The sequence below is a fragment of the Camelus bactrianus genome, chromosome 33 (genome assembly GCF_048773025.1).
Source record: "Camelus bactrianus isolate YW-2024 breed Bactrian camel chromosome 33, ASM4877302v1, whole genome shotgun sequence".
In the NCBI taxonomy this organism is placed as follows: domain Eukaryota; kingdom Metazoa; phylum Chordata; class Mammalia; order Artiodactyla; family Camelidae; genus Camelus; species Camelus bactrianus.
The window spans coordinates 6,207,761-6,230,003 of record NC_133571.1 but is presented as its reverse complement, the minus strand read 5'-3'; the positions used below and the strand labels follow the sequence as shown (position 1 = coordinate 6,230,003).

At 37.5% G+C, this 22,243-nt stretch overlaps 1 protein-coding gene and 1 pseudogene across 1 annotated transcript in view; one reads left to right on the top strand and one right to left on the bottom strand.

Annotated features, from left to right (window-relative positions):
* The window catches only part of DDX10 (DEAD-box helicase 10), a 214,275-nt gene that overhangs the window by 112,182 nt on the left and 79,850 nt on the right, over window positions 1–22,243 (bottom strand). The window lies entirely within an intron of this gene.
* Window positions 10,706–11,418, top strand: LOC105080332 (small ribosomal subunit protein uS5 pseudogene; annotated as a pseudogene).

Sequence of the window (22,243 nt, the reverse complement as noted above, 5' to 3'; positions counted from 1 at the left end):
TAAATTTTGTACCAGAAACCACATGTTTCTTCTGATATACAAACAAAAGTGGACTAATAAAAATTTAAAGGATTGCTTTAAAGAAGAAAGAAGTCGCATCTGGCATCTTTTAAGCAACAGTACTATTAGATTTAGTGCATTTTAAGTCACATAAACGCACAGTTATTCGACTGTTCCAGACTTACCCTTACACATTTCTGAGTTTTCTGAACAGACCAGTGATGGCTGCCACTTGATCAGCCACAACAGGCCACACCATCTTCACACACTGATCCTATTTTTTTGCTGTTGTTTTGACTACAAACACACCTACTAAAACATATTGAGAATTTCTATAATTTTCTTTTTCAAGCTTCCTATAGTTCCCTTTAATTGTTATCTCTGATAATGAGGTTATCAAGATGACCATCCTACCTACCATTAATGATGATAAAAGAATGCTGATAGTTGGTAACATATGTTGGTTAATGGCATCAGCTCAGCCAAGAGTAAAAAGGACCAGGATCTGAATTCTAACTTTGCTATTTACTAGTTGTGTTTTTATTAAGCAGTGTCTAGCACATTAAAAAAAAATATGCAAATTCTCCATGAGGAAGAGGGTTTTCAGGGTTAGCTGTATTATAAAGGGGTAAGAAGAACAGGGGGCAGGCGTTTGGGCAGGTGAAAATGGGGGCTGACTTAATAGCACTCCATAAAACACAGAAACTGATGTGGCTTCACCTCTGTACCACACAGCCTGTATAAATATTACCATTTATGCTTTTATCTGATTTTCACAACAGAGTATAAGAGAAAATGGAGGCTGTAAGAAGTTAAGAACAAGTTCAGAAAACAGAACATAGTATACTCAGGAGCCACAGGTCTTCTGAGCCCTCTGTCCACAGCAAACGTGCTCTTCTCTACACACACCAAGCCACTTCCGACCCTGGAGTAGTTTAACATCTCAGCAGTTTGGACATTTTGAAAAACATGTTTCTAATCAACCTCAAAAAAGCACACCTATCTCAGGCTTTACGGAGAGGAGAAAGACAAGCCAGCAGAACAGAAAGCTGCTGCTGATTCTATGGCAGTTTACAAAATAGGGAATGTGTCCTTTCAGCCTTCATAGGTTAGGCTGGTAAGGAGAGGTGAGGATAAAATGTTTGCCTTATTCTAATACTGTGAGGAAACTATGTTCTCGTTAAATATTTTCTTGACAAAAATTGAAACAATCACACTCTGGCATTCAAAGAACCCATCCTGACATTCCAAAGTACATCATCTAACTACAGGGTCCTTCCCATGCAGAGAGGTCGCACTGTCATCACCCTCCAGAGTTTGAGAGAGAACTGATGGGCCAGCGAAGGCTGTGGTTCTGCCAGTTCAAAGGATTAACTCTTCTGTTCTTGATGAACACGGCATATACTTGACAAAAAAATGACACCAAGTGACAACCAACATCTATTTCCATCTCTACACACTGGGCAGACAGGGATGCAAAAAGAAGGGAGGCAAATTACTTAACCACCTGGGTGAGAAATCAATTCACGGAGCAAACTCTCAAAGGGTAAGTAAGTATAATGACGTATAGCGAAAACTGTCATCAACTGAGAAAGTGAGAACAGATAACACACAAATTGTAAGTACTATAAAAGCAACATGACTATTCAAATAACTGGTTTAACCATATTTTTGCCTAATAAAATGAGGGAAAAGAATCATCTCATGCAATTTTCCATGTAACTATCAATAAGAAGTTAATTTCTAAAAATCCATACCAATGGATTCTTACCTAGGAGCATTTAGCTCTATTTAGGCAAAGAACCACAAGGAACAAGGAAACTGCTGAAGTATGACATACAGACAACTAGAAAACAGCACAGTAAATATTAAGGTACTCATTTAAGACAGAAGGTAAATACAAAAATAAGTTAGAAAAAAGAAGGAACAATGTGGACTGCAGTCATGCTGAAAAAAAATGAAGCTGAGCTACCTTAAGGAAGGCACTGTAATTCTCAGCATCAGTGTCTACCCACACTCATCAACATTTACTGAACGTCAGCTCTGTGTATCAGGCACGGTGCCGAGCACTGGGATGTGAGGATAAACAAGAAGACTCAGTTCTCTAGATGCCCTGCCCAAATGGACAAGCTGACAAGAAGTAATACACAGTACACAGACAAATAATTACACTGTGACAAATGATCCAAATGAGTGTGAAATCTGTGCAAGGGCAACAGAAGGAAACAAACTCAGACAAGACCTTTTTCAGTGGGGGATTTCAAAAGAAAATTAATTTCTAATACCCTAAAGCATCCATTGAAGGTAATAAATTAACTTGTTCTTATACATCTAGAACAATAATATTCATACAGCATCTTAAGAAAAGTTGAGTTCTGAGATTCAAATATGAAACCCTAGCAGACAAAGGCTTCAATCAAATAGTAAGATTTCACCACACAGAGAAGGAAGAACAGGGTATCCCAGGGAGGGAGACTCTTATTGGCTAAGCCACGGAAAGGATGTGCCACACCGCCACATTTGGGGAAGTCTAAGTTGTTTCATGGAGATGACGACAAGAATGAAAGTGAACAGGGAGAGAACTGGAGTCTGGCAAGAAACAGGACATAGGTGAAGTTTTGCATCAGATTGCAAAGCACCAAGTAGCTAAGGACTTTAGAACCCACATACAGAAAAGGACAGGGGCACACTCTGATTTGTCCCAAAGAACTTCTAAGGATGGTTCTGGTTCACAGAGGCCAAGAACTAACCTTTTCAGGAGACTATCATATTTCCTACACAGTAAGTAGAAAAAAAAAAGTTGTGTCCAACTGTACCCTGAACTTTCTTACACTGAAAAATGTTTTATTACGTAACAAGGAAAGTAAACCTCATCATCCACATACCTATAAATGACTAAGAGAACTCCAAAGAAATAACTTATTTTTCAGGTCATCTGGGTTATCATGAGTCCAAAAAGTCATTTATGTTAGTTTTAACAGCTCTGCAGTTTTAAATAAATAAATAAATAAATAAATAAATAAATAAATAAATAAATAAATAAATAAATAAATACATACATACATACATACATACATACATACATACATACATACATACACACACACACACAAAATAAAGACTGCAAAGAAACAGCGATACCTGAAAAAGCAGATACCTTATTGAATCAGTATGCCTATTAATTATAAATAAACTGGTTCTGAGATGAGAATTTACTTAAACAAAAAAGTTTACGAGAACCCAGGCACTATTAATACTTAAAGGAAACTCAGTAAATGGGAAACAAGAATGGAGGGTAAAACTTCTCCTCTACCCTCTCCCAGTTGGGCCTAAGACTCAGACTGACACAAAACACATTAACAGGAGAAAACCATACAAATTTTACGTGGTAATTTTTTTGTGTACCTGAAAGCCTTCACAAGGAAAATGAAGACCCAAAGAAGCAGTTAGGGCTGAAAGCTTATATATTTGGCTGGACAAAGAGTAGTAAACGGTGACAAGACAAAGGGTTTGGGCCAGGGCAGTGAACTGTGGAAAAGTGACCAGGAAGATAAGGATTATTAACAAGGTTCGTTTGTCCGGACTTTTCTCAGCCTCCAATCTCCATCTCTAGTAGTAAGAATGTCTTCCTTTTCCTGGCATCAGGAAGGCACCTTTCACAGGACAGTTTTACCTCTTGCTTTGAGGAAGAAAAAGAAAGGTCAGAATGGCCTTCTTGCATCTGCTGTTTACATGCCTTTGACTCAAAATAATCCTTATGCCCAAGTGGCATACTTTGGGGGGGCATTTTCTGCTAACCTACACAATTAGGGGAAGCGAAGTTGAAACTTTCAGAAGCCCCGGAGTCTCTTTTCCCCCTACCCTACCTTCGAACTACAGTAACTCTTCTCACATATTTAATATTCCAACATCTTCAATCCTCTTCCCATAAAAAACCTGTTCTTTAAAAGAGATCTGATAATCAGCCTTAAAAAGGATGGAAACTGTGACACATGCTTCAGCAGGGATGAATCTTGAAGATGCTATGCTAAGTGAAATAAGTCAGTCTCAAAAAGACAAATACTGTATAACTCTACTTATATAAGGTATCTAGATTAGTCCAATTCATAGTAACAAAGTAGAATGATGGTTGCTAAGGGCTAGAGGGATGAGAAAATGGAGTGTTGCTGTTTAATGAATAGTTTCAGTTTTGCAAGGTGAAAAAGTTCTATGATTGGCTTTACAACAATGTGAATATACTTAATCATACTGAACTGTATACTTAAAAATAGTTAAGATGGAAAATTTCATGTGAGTTTTAAAATATTACTAAAAATAATTTTAAGAGAGATCTAATAAACTCATTGAGACTGAAATGGTGAACAACTGAGGATGAGAGTCCATGCTCCAAGAAGGTAAAGCCAAAAGAACATTTATGGAGACTAACAGTTTGTAGAGCATTTTATTCTGTAAAAGTTTGGGGGCAAAACAGTGATGTAATTGCAATTTTTTTTAGCAAGATTAATGTGACATCAATATATTAAAATATATTAGATGGAAATGAGAACTGGAAGTACACAGTCGAGAAAAACAGCTTAAAACTGAGCAAAATAACCATTCTAGGGATCAGTTCAAAGATGAAGTTGTTAAGATTTCTAGCGTGGGTGGAGGAAGGATGTAGCCTGAGTCTGCTCCCTTGGGATCATTAAGGAGCAGCTGAGCAAGCAGATAAAGGGACAGCAAGTGAACGGCATGAGACACAATGAGCCCCTTTCCACTGCTCTTTAGCCTCCAGGCCACTCTATCAGGAACCAAAGAATTGCTTTACTTATTTATACCTTTCCCCATCTAAAGAGATCTGAAAGGGTCGGCAAGCAACCACCGCGCTGTTACTCTCGGTTGGCCAAGCACAATGGAAGTATTTACATCTCACAGAATTCGAGCTGTTGCGATAATGACACAACCCTTCACAAATCACACAATAGATAAAATTCTGATTTTATAAATAAAATTGTGGTAATTCAAGTAGTAAGCCCATCTTTACTAAACAGAGCTCTATTTCATAGAGTGGTTCTTTTTGTAATAGAAATCATTTATCTAGTTTGTTATAACCGAGTGTGGAGTTCTTTGTATTCATTTCCACTGCAGCCGGGGAAAAAGGCTTGAAGTGAAGTTAAAAGAAAGCTCTAAGTCAGATGAATGTACTAAAAGAGCCCTTCTTCTTTAACATACCAAGAGAAAATGAAACCAGAATTATCTAAAGCATATTAACAAGCATGTGTATCATAATAAAATGTAAATATTTAAACCACATTATAGAAATAATATTTTACTTTAAAAAGGCTAAATTTGCCATCCAGATGACAATTCTCCCTATGCCTTTTTGTTTTAACTTACTGTTGAATTCTATATGAGACAGTAACCAGAAGGCTAAATCACTTATGCCAACTCTCAAGATCTTTATTCACTATTACTAAGTTTAACTTAAATCAAGATTCTGCAGAAATGACAAAGATAAATAACAACAGTTGTCCCAAAAAGCATATTCACCTGGGAAGTGAAGGGGTAAAACGCAAGTATACACTCAATTAGAACAGAAGGGATCTGAACATGCACCCGATGTTCACAGCAGCACTAATTCAACAGCCAAGATACAGAGGCAACCTAAATGTCCATCGACAGATGACTGGATAAAAAAGCTGTGGTATATTTATATAATGGAATACTACTCAGCCATAAAAAAGAATAAAATAATGCCATTTGCAGCAACATGGATGGACCTAGAGATAGTCATTCTAAGTAAAGTAAGCCAGAAAAGAGAAAGAAAAATACCATCTGATATCATTCATGTGGAATCTAAAAAGAAAAAGAAAAAAAGGACACTATGAACTCATCTACAAACAGAAAAAGACTTGCAGACATAGTAAACAATCTTATGGTTACCGGGGAAAGGGGGTAGGAAGAGATATACTTGAGAGTTTGAGATTTACAAATGTTAGCGATTATATATAAAAATAGATTTTTTTAAAAAGTTTCTTCTGTATAGCACAGGGAACTATACTGAATATCCTGTAATAACCTTTAATGAAAAAGAATGTGAAAGCAAACGTGTATATATGTGCATGACTGGGACACTGTGCTGTACACCAGAAACTAACACATTGTAGCTGTCTGTAATTCAATTAAAAAAAAAAAAGGATCTGTACTATAAAGGTTATAAGGAACAAGGATAGTTCTAGTGTCGCAAAACAAAAAACATAAAAACAATGTCTTCATTGAAAATAAATAAACCCAAAAAAACCTGCTCTTTGAAAGGTCAGTAAAATTGATGAGGAAAAAAAGCAGGTAAACATTATTCACAGTATCAATAATGAAAGAATAAAACATCACTACCGTTTCACACAGACATTTAAAGGCTAATTAAAAGATTATTACTAAGAATTCTATTTCAACAAAAGCAGTAACTCTAATGGAATGGACAAATTTCTTGATAGGTACAAACTACTGAAGGTCATCCAAGAAAAAACAGATAACCTGAAAAGCCCTATGTATTAGAGAAAAAGAATTTGTACTTTAAGAACTTATCCACAAGAAAATTCCCAGGCCCACATGGCTTCACTGGTGAGTTATCCAAACATTTAAGAAATAGATAACAATGCTACACAAAGTTGTGCAAAATACTGAAGGAGGAACACTCTCCAAATCATTCTGTGAATCAAGCATTACCCTGATACCCAAACTAGGCAAAGGCATTACAAAAAAAAAAAAAAAAAAAAAAAGACCAATGGATCTCATAAATACAATTTTAAAGCTGTTATTGCCAGCAAATTGATCAGTATATTAAATACAATCCTCATCCTAACAATCCTTTTCATACTAAGTAAAAGCTTACTATAAAGTGTATATAGAAATGCAAAGAACCTGGAATAGTTCTTTTTCTTTGAAAAAAAAGAACCAATGTTGGAGGACTTACACCAATTGATTTCAAGATTGACTATAAAGCTACAAAAATCAAGATAGTAAGGGATAGACTGGGATTTCAAAATTGTAAAATAGATAAACAAGATTATACTGTATAGCACAGGGAAATATATACAAGATCTTGTGGTAGCTCACAGGGAAAAAAAAGTGACAATGAATATATATATGTTCATGTATAACTGAAAAATTGTGCTCTACACTGGAATTTGATACAACATTGTAAAATGAGTATAAATCAATAAAAAAGAGTTAAAAAAAAAAAAAGAGAGAGAGAGACAGTAGAATGCTGGCACAAGGACAGACAAATAATCAAGGGAACAGAACACATACTCCAGAAATATACCCATATGAATACAGTCAACTGATTTTCAAGAAAGGTGCCAAGATAATTCAATGAGAATATGGTCTTTTTAACAAATGCTGCTGAAATAACTTGATACCCATATGCAAATAAATGAACTTTGAAACTTCCCCCACACCGTATACAAAAATAACTCAAAATGCGTTATACCCCTAATTCAAGAACTAAAAATACAAAGCTTCTGGAAGAAAACACAGAAGAAATTCTTGTGACCTTGTTTAGGCAAATGCTTTTTGGTTTTTGGTTTTTGGTTTCTTAGATAACACAAAAGAAATAAACCACAAAATAAAAAGTTGATAAACTGGACTTTGACCAAAATTATGAACTTTTGAGATTCAAAGGACACCATCAAGAAAGTGAAAAGATAGCCCATGGAACGGGAGGAAATATTCCCAAACTATATATCTGATAGGAAACACATCCTAAATATATAAGGAAAATTAAAACTAAGTGTTAAAGAGACAACCCAATTTTTTTTTTACTTGACAGAAGATCTGACTAGATGCTTTATCAAAGAAAATATACAAATGGCAAACACATGAAGGATGTCCACACCCCTAGTCATTAGGGCTGTGCAAATTAAAACAGCAATGAGACACCTTTACATCCATGAGAATGGCTGGACTTGGGGGGAAAAAAGACAGTAATAACAAGAACTAGCAAAAACACAGGGCAACTTAAACTCTCATACAGTGCTGGGAAAACTACTTTGGAAAATAGGCAATTTAAAAAATTAAGCATATACTACCACATAATCCAGCAATCTCATACTTCATTATTAAATACTTCAGTACTTACTTAAGAGAAATGAAAATGATGTCTACAAAAAGACTTACACTTGAATATTCACAACAGATACATTTATAATGGCCAAAAACTAGTACAAAAACAAATTTTCCATTTTGGAAAAGGCAAAACTCTAGAAATAGAAACATCAGTGGTTACTACGAACTGAGGATAGAGACAGGGGACTGAATGCAAAGGTATACAAGTGAACTTTATAAAATGATGTAACTGTTCTATTATGATGGTGTTACTGTGAAAAGACTGCAAATATTTGTCAAAATTCATTAAACTGTATACTGAACATTATTGAAAATTTATGTACCTTATACTTCATCAAAGCTGACTTTAAAAAGAAAAATCTAGTCACTTTAAATACAAGTAATCTTTTTTTTCCCCATCATGATTTTCCAATTTAGGCAGGACTTAGCAGGGATGGGTCACCTCTGCTCCACAAAGATCAGCGAAGGGCAGCTTGACTCAGGGCTGGAGGATCCACTTCTAAGATCAGTCATAGGGCAGCAAGCTGGTGTGGGCTGGGGGCTGGGAGCTTAGCAAAGGCCTCAGGGAAGGTTTTGGTGGGCTCTCTCTCACAGCATGGTGACTTCAGTTCCAATAGTGAATGTCCCAAGAGGTACAAGCAGAAGTCCTTATCACTCTTTATGACCTGGTCCGAGAGGTCACATTGGTGTCTCTTGCATCATAGTCACAAGCCTGCCCACAATCTAGTGAAGAGACATAGACCCCACCTCATGATGGGAGGAGTACCAATGACATATTATAAAGCAGAGTGTGTGAGATGGGAGATATATTTATAACTATCTTGAGGAAGACAGTCTACCACATTGGACTTTCATTCTGTAGATAAGTGGGAGACAGGGCAAAGCCAAAACAACACGACTTCAACTAAATTTTAGGACAGTAACTCCAGAAACACTATTAGGAATAAACTAAAGCAGAGACTGAAAAAGATGTGTGTGGGGGGGGGGGGGCCTGCCTTTTAAGGTGGTATTTCAAGAGTCAAAAGCAAAAGAGACCCTTAAAGTGGCACAATATCTGTGAGCAAGAGGAAACACGCTTGCCAGAGATGCTGTACAAATACAAGTAAAGCATCTTGGCTGGAAAGTGGCAATGCCATTAAGCAACACAAAGTTTAGGAGGGACAACAAAAAATTCTGTTTTGGCACATGCTGGTGAAGGCAGAATGCATTTGAAAATTAAAAAAAAAAAAAAAACAAGGAAGAGACCCACAACAAAGAGCAAATATATAAATAACCCACGAAGAAGGGACTCAATTCTGATTGATCAAGGGTTGGTTAAAATTCTTAGGCAAGGCAATAACAATCACTGCTGTATATTTCTTAAAAGACTGATATTTATCTACACAGGAAACGCCCGAAAGTATGCTTTATTACTCCTGCTTCCTTCCTAGCCAAAGCCTTCTCCTTGTAGCTCACTGGGTTAATAAAACTGCCTGTCTGAAGATTTGCCTCTAATTCAAGGTAGAAACAATTTATATAGCTTTTTCAGTGATAATAATGATCACACATGAATTCAAAACATTGCTTGTTTGTTTGTTCCACTTTAGATCTGCAGCATGGCAGGCAGTGTTGGCCGAATTCCTCCCCACCATTCCTTGCTAAAAGAATCCCTGCTTTCTTCAGCTATCAAGTGGCCATATGCTTCAGGGGAGCTGGCTCTATAATGCCCAGGGTGAATCTTGGTACAACTCTGGTCCCAGTACTAGCAAACTGCAGGATAGAATCATCTGGAAACTTTTAAACAGACCAATGCCTGGACTCCCCCTCTCCCTTGCAGTGATTCTCATTTAATTGGTCTAGAGAAATAGTGTCTTTTCATCATTAGGAGACAAGTCTGAGGACAAAAGTCAAATCAATAGTAACTAAGGTTGCCAGAGCAGACAGATGAATGGAACCTTGATCTTAAAAACACTGTTGAATTAACTGACAGCAGAACGATCTTTCATCCAGGTTTCTCATTATGTAATTAACAATTTTTCTCATTCTTTAAGCCACTTTTGGTTGTGTTTTCTGTTACTTGCAACGAAAAACATCCCACAGGCAATACAAAATTCAGGATAGAAGTTTGGCTTTATAAACAGGAAGCAGAACTTCAGTCTTCTGCTGACAAAGGATAAGCCAATTTTACAGGAGCCAGCAAAGAATGATGTCATTTTACTGTAAATGAAAAGATCCTTTCTGAAACTTATTTGAATATTTGAACATTGTGTGCACTCAATTGCATTTTCAAATGACTAGAGTTCTTTGAAACTGAATGATGCAGTAACATACGACACAATACGTTCCTGCACATAAATCTTCCCCAAGCGTTTTAAGAGCCATCCCCCAGATATACCTAGAAATAAATAAGGACATTTTCAAAACCCAGAATGAAACAATTTATGGATGACATTTCCTGCTTTGTTCTGCTCATCAATTCAAATTACCTAAACACACTAAAAGCAACGGCCACCAAGCCTATGCTGCTGGCATATTCTCCTCAACCTTGGCTTTGATTTAAGGCACAAAAGGAGAAAGCCCCTCATTTGAAGGATTCTGCATTGCTTCTCTGAGAGAACACATGAGGGTGGATGATGGGAAGGTGCTACGGAAAGGGTTCCACAGAGGCAGAGCCGAGGACAAGAAGTGGGTCCCCATCACCAAGCTGAGCTGCCTGATCAAGGACGTGAAGATCAAGTCCCTGGAGGAGACCTCTCTTTTCTCCCTACCCTTCACAGAATCTGAGATCCCTGATTTTTCAGGGGTGTCCCTAAGATTTTGAAGTTACGCCCATACAAAAGCAGACCTGTGCTGGCCAGTGGGCCAGATTTAAGGCATTTGTCGCCATTGAGTTTTTCTACAGAGATGATGGTCCAGGAAGGTACTCACTGCCATCCATGGGGCTATGGTCCTGGCACTCTCCATCACCCCTGTGTGGTGAGGCTACGGGGGAACAAGATAGCAAACCCTAACTGTTCCTTGCAAGGTGACTGGTGGCTGCGGCTCTATGCTGGTGCTCCTCATCCTCACCCCCGGGGGCACTGGCATCATCCAGCCCCCGTGCACAAGAAGCTCATGTCGATGGCTGGTATTGAGGATGGCTACAATGCTCCCCGGGCAACTTCACCAAAGCCACCTTTGATGGCACCTCCAAACCTACAGCTGCACCCCTAAGCCTCCGCAGGGACCACTTTCGCCAAGCTCCCCCTCCAGGCACTCGCTGACCGTCTCCTGAAGAGCCACACCAGCGTCTCCCTGCAGAGGGCCCAGGATCCTGCTGTGGTCACCACATAGCTTTTATATCAGAAAAGTAAAGTGAATTCAGTCTGTTTTTTAAAAAATAAAGGATGCTATCCCATAATTTACTTCCGAGTCAATTATTGAAACCTTTCCTCATCTTGTTCTCACGGGAATGAGGACAGCTCATTACTCCCAAAAGTCACCTCTCCTCCACACCCCAGGTTGGGTCCCTCCTACCCACTCAGAAACTACTGCTCTTCACTGGCCCCACTGTCTTCAGAAAGGTTCGGGGTTCCTGGCCTTAAGCCTTGAATCATATTCCCAACTCCCAGTTCTTCCATCCAGCATAAGACTCTGCACCATATATTCCTTTCCGTGCCAGCAACAGCCTCCACTCCTACCCCTGCCTTTCACAGGCAACCGTCTTGAATTGCGGCCACTCATCTCTTCATTTATCAACCCACTTCAATATGGTTTCCACCTCCAATACTTCATTAAAATTGCTCTGGGAAAGGTCACCAATTATTGCCTTTCTGCTAAAATTAATGACCCCTTTTGAGTCTTTGTAGTTCTTTCGTGATTATTTTTAAGTTTCCATTAAAGCCAAACTCTATGTTAGGGACTAGATGTCCAAGATTGATTAAAACTGTCCGTATCTTAAAAAGTTCAGGGTCTAACGGGACAGTCACAGAGACGATTTCAATACCTGGTAAATAAGTTGAATGACAGAAGCCTACACTTGATAGAGGGAAATCATATGGAACCAGAGCTAGGAAGTGGTTTCAAAGAAGCAATGAATAACCGCTGTTTCACAGGTTCAACAAGAATTCATAATGTTGTAGACACTGAAAAAAGGTATTTCAGACACAGCATATGTGTGTGAAAAATAGAGAAATCACCTAAACTCAGGCCACAGCAGTGAGCAGGAAGGAAGGGATGGATCTAGGAGAAATTAACCTGTCAGGCAGAATTCTTCCTTTCCTGATACTCTCTCTCTGGTTTTCCTTCCATCTCGCTCTTTTGTTGGATTCCTTTTCCATTCCCAAAAGTTTGTCTCTATCCTCCTCATGTTCTAAATGCTCTCAGGAAGATTTGATCCCAGCCTTCAGCTGGTTGGTAAACACTGCAAACTGGGTCACTGTAAAGTTTTCATCTGTAACTTTAATGACATACTGATAACCAAAAGAATATTCAGATCTTTCCACAGCATTAGCCAAATTAATTGCTTTCATGAAAGTAACGTACAAAATAGCATGTGAAAAATAACAGTTACGCAGATCACATGGTGCATGAGTGGCTCAGGTACACTACACCAGATTAACGCAATGAACTGAACAGAAGCAAAAGTCATCCTGGGAAAATCAAATTACAGAATTTGTGATTTAGAAATAGTCTAACTAGTATTTAATTGCAGATGAGGAAAAAACTGACCATACAAATTTTAACCATATCCAGGAAGTTTTTCAAAAATGACTGCAGATGAATTTAATGGGAGAAGAATTCTAGGCTTGTGCTTTCTCTGAAGAATGTGGCTGAGTCCTCTACCTCCAAATTCAAATCTGCAGAATTGCCTGCAAGAATCACAACTCCTAAGCAGAAATCTAAGAAAAAAGACGGTTTCTAAGGTAACCAACGCTCACATCCATACCATATACAATCCAGCATAACAAAAGTCATCACCTGAGCTTGTCAGAAATTAATTGGAAGAGCTGGTGTGTTGTATTTGTGCCCTGAGGCTGCACCCCTTTAAACAAATGAACTCCATGTTCTGCATTAGCTGAATTTGCCAGTGGCTTTCTCAAGGAGAAAATGCACCTTTGAGAAGGTCAAAGAGGGATATGTGAGAATAATCTCTTCTGATGGCTGTGCTCTTAATGCCCAATGGCCAATGGAAGCAAAATCATTATGAAGTTACAGAAGCAACTTTTTAAAACTTTTGAAGAGATATTAAAAATAGAGCAATGCAGTTGTCCTATTCATACTCTCTTGTTAATTTTATTTCTATCAGGAGGGGGGAAAAAAAGTCTACGAATTATTCATCCAAGAAAGGCAACAAACAATCGGGAGAGATGATTCTTTGGTCTGCAACTTGAACTACACTATCAGAACCTCTGATAACTAAAGCTCAGACTCTCTGCTCCCCTTTTAAAGGAAAGCCATTTCAACTATAAATTGATAGAACATTCTGGAAAACAAAATGGAAACCCTCTTTCTTCTTTTACCCTCTGAGGGCAAGAGAGAAGAGAAGAGGATCAATAGGAATGGAGCTAATCTCCCCATGCAGCTCAATACCATGAAGGCCATTTGGTATATATCACAAACAATAATGTTATGAAACTGGAATGTTTTTTTCATTCAATCCAATTCCAATAAATGAGCTTGTCTGAAAGTGAATCAGCTGTCACCAACGTTGTAAACTGCATTTTAAATTATTTTCCTTCCTCTTGAGAATTTCATTTAATAGGCTTATGTAAATTAAGTACCTTTAGTTACTGCCCTATCCAAATAAAAAGAGAGTAAGTTGTCAATAACAGAAACATTTTGCAACAATATACCCCAGGCATCTACGTTAATAAAATACTTGAACAGAATACTAAGAATATGTTACTTCAATGCATTGTAATAAAACAGCATACCTTGGGACGCAGAGATAAGACAAGTATATTTATGGAAGATGTGGTAAACTGGGAAAATTACAGATCCAATTAGCACTTGATAAAGACCTCCAATACAGAGCTTCTTAGATTATTCAAAGGACAGCTATACTGGAAACAAACTAGATAATACAGTTTGCTGGCCTAAACAAACACACTAGACCTAAACCAAAGCACGGAAGGGGAGAAAAAAAGTGTCCAGAAACCACTCCTGTAAGTCACCTCAAATGGACTTCCTTTTGAGGCACAAAATCAGGAGAACAAGACAGCTATATCTTTGGGAGAGTGATTCAGCATCAAATATGAACATGGTAGTATTACAGTCTATTCTTCCATCTTTAACTTCAGCTACCCTGTCCTGTGCTCTGCTATTTGTACTCGTGTCACTAGGTACACAGAAGATCTACTAAAAGAAAGCAATCCAAGTGTAAACTGACGTTTTACTTTTGGAAAGCAAGATGGCAAAACACGTCACTAGCTATCAACAAAATCTTCATCTACTCATCTACCATTGAGTAACCTCTCCTTTCCCAGTGCTTCCTCTAAGCCATATAATTTAATGCTCAAACAACCACGATGGACAGATTTTCTTACTTTGTCACATAAGATGAAAATGAGGCTCAAACAGGTTAACTTGCCACAGCCTCACAGCTAATAAGTAGTGTAACAGAACGTGAACTCACTTCACATCTCCCTCCAAAGACTTTATTTCCTCTAATCTCTTTAACCTAGGAATTCTACTCCAAATTTATCCTGAGTAAATAAATCAACAAAACCAAAATATAGACTCATAAAGATATCTCTGCAGCTTTTCACAGCTAAAATCAGAAACAGCCAAATAGCCAACATTAGAATGGTGCTCCAAAAGAATGAAACACTGTACAACTAATATGAATATCATATATATAACTTTTAAGGAAAAAGAAGACAGTTAAGAATCACTGCTTTATTAAACATACATCTACCCAGCAATTCCATTCCTAGGCATTTACCCAACAGATATGAACACAAATGTCCTTAAAAGATTTGTACATGACTGATCACAATTTTATTCACACTAGCCAAAAAGCAGAAATAACCCAAATGTCCATCAACAAGTGAACAGATAAACAAATTGTACTATAGTCACACAATGAAATATAACTCAGCACTGAAAATGAAACAGCTACGCATACATCCAACAACACAAATTTTTTAAACATTATGCTGAACAAAAGAAACCAGGCATAATAGAGTATATACTATATGACGATGTTCATTTGAAGTCCTAAAATGGACAAAGCTAGTAAGTTAGTTGAATGAATAGCAGTAGTTGTGCTGGAAGAGGACAGGGGGCAAGAAAGATCACAAGGGAACCTGCTAAAATCTGTGCCTGTATTGCATATAAACTATACCTCTAAAAACGTAAAATAAAAAAATTTTACGATACTGTACTAAAACTGTAAGTATGCAGGATTATTTATGTTGACAAAATGACAAAAACTGAAATAGAGCATGTGAGTACTTTTAAAATCATGTCAATTTTTTTGATGTCACAGTTATATATATTTTAAACAGTATTTGGGCAGGGAAGTAATAAAAGGCAATCCATTCCTTGGGACAGCCTGCTTCATGAGCAAACCAAGATCACTAGGCATTATTTTGAGATGCTGAGCTAAACTGGAAAACGCAAGTGTTTCCACAATTTGGCTCAGGTTCCAAGACTTAGCACTCATTTCTCCCTTTTATTCTTTTCAGTTAGCTGGTCATCAATCCCTGAATTAAAAAGACAGTATCTCACTCACTTTTTTGTTCATACATTCACTCAATTGTCAAATGAGCTGTGTGTTTCCCTGTGAAGGTCAAAGTCTTCATCGCATCCATCTGCCAGTGTAACCTGACACATTTAAAAACTGTATGCCTGGCAAAACCAATTTAAGATTATTAACATTTTTCATTCCCATTTAATTTCCCATGACAACTCACCCTCATATTCACAATGTTTCTTTCATTTCACTAATGAGCTAAAGACAGCTTTCACATTTATTTCAGTTCTTTCAGAATCGGATGCGTTTGGCAATACCAACCGTATAAATGAGCCAATGTCTAATTCTGAATAAGGTTTTGAAAACATTTCACTGTGCTCTATGTCACTTATCAAGCCACGTGGTTCTGAGCTCTTTCACTGAAAGCAAACATGTGAGAACAGCAGTAAGAAATGACCGAGGGTCAGCAGGTGCCAGACATGCAGTCATAGAAGTGCGGGTGTCTTCTACTCTGGCAAGCGCAATGCTGATCAGAGAAGGCAGTGACCTCTAACAGTGTGCAATGTGTGATTCTCACTGAAGAGGAGACAATCCAAACACAAATCCTCCCTCAAAACATACCAGGACCAGTATGGAACAGCACATTTCATTTGTCTGTATTTTTCTGTAATACAAACTATAAATAGGAAAGCTCACAAATTTTCTTGGCTGAGGGAGCAAACACAATGTAAGAAAGACTCTTGGAGGCATGGGCTTGGGGGTAGCGGGGAAGAATGAGAAATAACAGTTTCTAGTGTAACCAGGCATGGGTTCCAAGAATTGAAGGAAAAGATAATGCCCAAAGTATAATGCGAGTCTTGGTGGTCAATCAAAGCTGAGATTTCCAGTTACAGGCATCGGAATGAGCGTACCCCTTCTGTTCCCTCCAGAAATGAATTAATTAAAAAGCATACAAAATATAAGCATAAACCCCCACAGGCCAAGAGAGAGAGAAGACAACAGGAGACAGCAGATATTAACAAAATTTTATATTACGTTAAGTGGATGAATGATGGTAAATAACTCACCAGTGTGAAGAAAAATGCAAACCAAGTGCCTGCACAGGGCAGTGCCCACAATACGCCAGACCAGTCACACTGCCAACAGACAAGTGACTCTCACCCCACCACATGTGGTAAACTAAGGCAAATCCACTCCCATCTACTGAATTAGAGCATTGATTCCTACCAGATACCACACCTACTAGATATAAATATGACAACACCCTGGCTTGTCTCGGGTTGTCAGCGAGTCCCAAGCCAATGAAAAAGACTAGCATTACTAGGTACTTACACAGACTCTCCTTAATTGCTTACATGGGAGTAGTTTGCTTTGGCTGCGCACTTTTCCATGAGAATAACTTTACTCCATCACCCACTAAGCGACTGCCCTTGCTCTGTAGCTTTGGTACCTTCCCCAACCCAGCATCCTCTCTGCGTCTGGGAGCAAGTACTTTCTCCCTCGTCTAATTTAAGCAAAATATCTTCTTTCATGTTTCTCCAGGCCCAATACTCACACTCCCAACTAACAGTTTCAGGGCTGAGTCTCCCTTCTCAGTGCTATGGGACATTCCAAAACAATTAAATAAAAATATATGATCAGTTTTTAAATATTAGTAAGTTTAAAATTCCTTTTTATAGGCAACTCTAAAATATAAATGAATTACCCTTACTGTATTCTGCCCTCCTCAGTTTGGCTATAAATAAACTAAACTAATGCCAAACCTTTAACAGCTAAGGAAATCAGTATTTGTAATTCTGCGGGGATGGAACCAGGGTCCAGGAAAAGACTGAGAGATGAACAGCTAGATAACAAAGTGAAAGATGCATTTGAGTGAGTGTCTGTGAGCACATCTGTGCACAAAGGTTAGGAAGCACGGAGAAGAGAGAAAAGGCTCACAGATCTCCGAGATATAATTTGGTAGAAGAAGAAGAAAACATAAAATGTTTTAAAAACTTAATGGTTCCAAAAGAACTGTTACGTAAAAAATTCAGGTGGACAAACAGACTTCGTCAAAAGACAAGACCCCAACAAAGTGTTGCTGATTTGACAGGTTATATCTCTGAAATGAACAGCCATTAAGGGGGCAGAAGAGAAAGCTGGGGTTAAGCTGGTTTCTGTCACAAGTAAAAGATCCACTTTCTGGGGAGAAGAGATAAATCATTCTTCCCTGCTCATTGACATTAGTACAATGAGGTTCATAACAGTAGAAATGTTATGATTCAACAGAACTATTATGTGTCAAGGCAATATGCCATAGTTTGCATCAGAGTCGGCAATGAAAAAGAATTTCATGGCTGCAACATCCTGTGCCCTAAGAGTCTCAAAGAAGAAAGTTCATTTTCTCTCTGGATTCTGCAATTAGGTCAGGTATCCTAAGCCTATGGTTCCCAAAGTGTGGTCCACAGACACACACCCCCACCAATACCCTTTCAGAAAGTCTGAAAATGTATTTTCATCATACTGTGTTCCACCGTATTGACATTTTCAATTGCCACACAAGAGCAAGAGTGGATAAAAATGCCAGTGCATCAGCACCAATCAAGGCTTTGGCAACAAACTATACTAGCATCATTGTATTCTCCAGCTCCACACACTCTCTGTAATAGAAGATGTAAGTTCCACTTACAAATGCCATTTATAAACCAGTAAAAATTATTGATTTTATTAAATCTCAACCCTTAAGTACAAGTGCATTTGTTTCCTGAGGTTGCCACAAATGGTTATTTGGTGGCTTAAAACAGGCATTTATTCTCCCGGAGTTCCGGAAGTCAGAAATCCAAAATCTCAGCAAAGCCACACTCTTTCCAGAGATTCTAGGGAAGAATTCATTCCTTGCCTCTCCCAGTTTCTTCTGGCTCCAGGTGTTCCTTGGCTTGTAGCCACATCACTCTAATCTCTTGTCTGTAAGATCACACATTGCCTCCTCCTCTTCTCCAAATGTTTTGCCTTCTCTTAGGTCTGTGTCTCTCTTCCATACAGACACTTAGCATTGGATTTAGGCCCCATTTGGAAAATCCCAAGTGATCTCAAGATCTTTAACTTAATTACATTTGCAAAGACCCTTTTTACAACTCAAGTAACATTCACAGATTCTGGGAATTAGGATGTGGACATATCTTTTGAGGGGACTTCATTCAGCACCTACAACAAATCTTTTTAATATTCTGCATGACCAAATGGGAAGTGAGCATAAAGCACCTCTACTGCATAGTGAAATATGATGGTTATCTTGAGGAAAAGCACTTGTGAGACTGAGCTGCAAACCGAACTAGACACTGTTTGTATACACATCATTATTCCTTGAAAGAACAACTGACAAACTACAAAATCAGCCTTACAGATAGAAATGTGTCTGTTACTATCAATGGAGACTTGATGTGACTAAGATGTAACCCTCACAGCTAAGTCTTGATGTTCTCCTGTTAAACTGAACATCAGCATCAGATAAGGCCACTGGGACCAAGATGGATCAAAAAAAAAAAAAAATCACTCTTATGAGTCAGGTGAACCACAAACCACAAAATGACTAAACGCCCCCTATTCCTGGCTATTTAGATTGCTCCTTCTTTACCAATTAAACCTTTAACTTGAATTTATTCCTGCCTCTTAAATATTAGGCTTCAGATATCCAAGTATAGAATCACCTCTACATCCCCATAGCATCTAATCCAGAGCAAAGTCCCCTTCTTTCAACTCTCTCTTGAATCATCTAACACAAGCCTATAATAAATCCTTTCTGACAAATTCTTATTGAGACACTCCATGGTTCTCCAGGAAGCATTCTCCCTTACTGCCACAAGAAATAAGCCCAACTTGTTCAACTACAGGTGAACCTTTAAAGGTTTCTGGTACTGTCTGGCTAGAGGGCATTGAAAATGGTTTTTGAATCTTGAGCATTTGCAACACTTCATCAAAAACGAACACAAATTATTTCAAGGAAACCAACTATTTATTGCCACTGATAAAAATCAAACCTTCAAGAGAAAAACAGTTTTAGAAAACTTGTATCCACTGTGCACTGGATAGTTTCCCAATACTTAAAGACTTCTCTTAATGAGAATGGTGGTGATATTAACAAACTGGGGGCAAGGGTAATACTATAAAATGAAATGGGTCACTACTTGGAAGATCTGCATAACTAAGAAAACAAGTATTTTTCAAATAAACTAAGTATGAGGTTAGAAAATAATAAATAAAAGGTCTTTTCAGGGTGCAAGATAGATCAACAGATTCTATTGTAACGAACAAAAAGTTCACTGATACGGTTTTATATTCTACATTGCAACTAATCTTCAAGAAACTATCAGTGGTTGAGTTCTAACGCAGCATGAAATTATTTGGTAGAGCTATTCCAACACTCTTCCTCTTCCAAGTACAAATATGTGGGAGGCTAGATTTTCTTCATATGCTTCAATGAAATATGTTGCAAACAAACTGTTAGCCAACAACTTTGTTTTATTTAGCCAGACGTTAAAGAAAATTGCAAAAATATAATAGTGCCACATTCTACTTTTTTTGAAAACAGTTTATTTTACATAAAAAGCACTTATGTTAACATATAAAGAGTGCGCTGTTTTAAACTATCATAAAAATTTCTGTTTTCTTTTTCCCCTTATCTTTTTTTTTCTGTGTTAGTTTCTAATACAGTAAATATCAATCAATAAGCCTCAGAAACAAAAGCTCTTTGGGGCCCTCAATAACGCCTACGAGTGTCAAAAGTTCCTGCAACCACAAAGTTTGAGCATCGCTAGCCTAAACCATTCCTACTTTTCAAAACAACCTCATTTTTTTTCTATCCACCAGTTTCAGTAATTTTCTATGACAAAGAAACTATATTCAGATTGTTCAAATCTTATGTCACACAATAAGCTGGCATAACACAAGTAAATTACAATTTAATTCCCAATGCTAAAATAAAAGTTTCCAGATCTCAATAATATGACACTAAGGGTGTACAAACATCCCAATTCAGAACAAAGTAAATGAATAACATATCAAAGTTTATTGACATGGTTGGTCTGAGAACTCCAAACCAAGAAATTAACCTAAGTCAAGTCTAGGATACCTCAAATACCAAAACAAAAACAAAACAGATCTGGAGGAACATATCTGCAATCTAGAACACACAGAATTTCTACAGGGGAAGGTAATCTGAAGATCACTTCAGAATACAAAATTATAAAACATATACGGAAACAACTAATCAACATAAAGAAGAAAATCCACACATAAAATACAGCAGTTTATATTTCCAAGAAATTTGGATAATAGAATCATGTGATAGAGGCTCAAATAAATAAGTTTAAAATTTATTAAACATATGAGAAGAAACTAAAAACATAAGAAAAGTATATTTTTAAGGCCAGATTTAGGAAAGAATCAAATATAACTTATTGGAATGAAAATGGGCACTGAAATTTAAACCTCAGTGGTTGGGCTAAACAGTAAGTTAGATACAGATGAAGGTAGTAGTGACGAATTAGAAGATAAATCTGAGGAATTAATGGAAGGCATCACAGAGATAAAGGGATGGAAAGTACAAAAAGGAGATTACAAGACATGGAAAACAAAATAAAAAGACAACATGTTAAACTGGAGCTTTAAACAAGAAAATAATGTTGAAAATTTTCCAGTATTGACAAATCCCTCAATATAGGAAGTATGAATCCCAATCAGTGCACCTATAGAGAAAATCTGAAGAGTCAAACTACTACAGAAGGATGACAATTAGACAAACACTGGCAGCAGCACAAGCTGAAAGGCCATGGGATAATATCCTCAGGCCAACAAGGACAACCATCATATCCAACCAAACTAACATTTAAGTCAAATATTTTCAGGCAAAAATACAATATTTACTACCATCATGTCCTCACTGAAAGAACTACTAAAAGTGGTATTTGGGGAGGAAACTAAATCAAACAGGAGAAAATGGGGCACAAGAAAGACTTCAGCAAGTAAATATATGTGCAGGTATATTTTTAAATAATAAGCATTGCTAATCCAAGAGGCAGAGTAACAACTGATGTTGGAGGCTTAAATATATAAGAAACTAAAATACTGAACATTGTAACACTTGGGCTGGAAAAGTGAAGAGAGTTAAAAGTGTTCCAAGGGTCTCATACTGTAAAGAGGAGGGCAGGGAAAACAGTTATCTTTAGACTTAGTCAAATTAAGTATGTGTTTATCAAGGGAAACCAAACGTTTCAATGTTTAAGATAACTAGGTATATGTAACAAACTGAAATATATGACAGTGTGCTCAAAGTCAACTAAGTAAGTGTGGATACTGATACAAACTAAACCCCTCTGTGGTTCCACAGACTCCCACTCTTCCTCAGAGTATTTCTTATATTGTACATAACAAGTGTCCACTTGACATATGAGATAATGAGAATGCCAATGTCAATCCATATAGTATTAGAAAGCTCATTTTTTC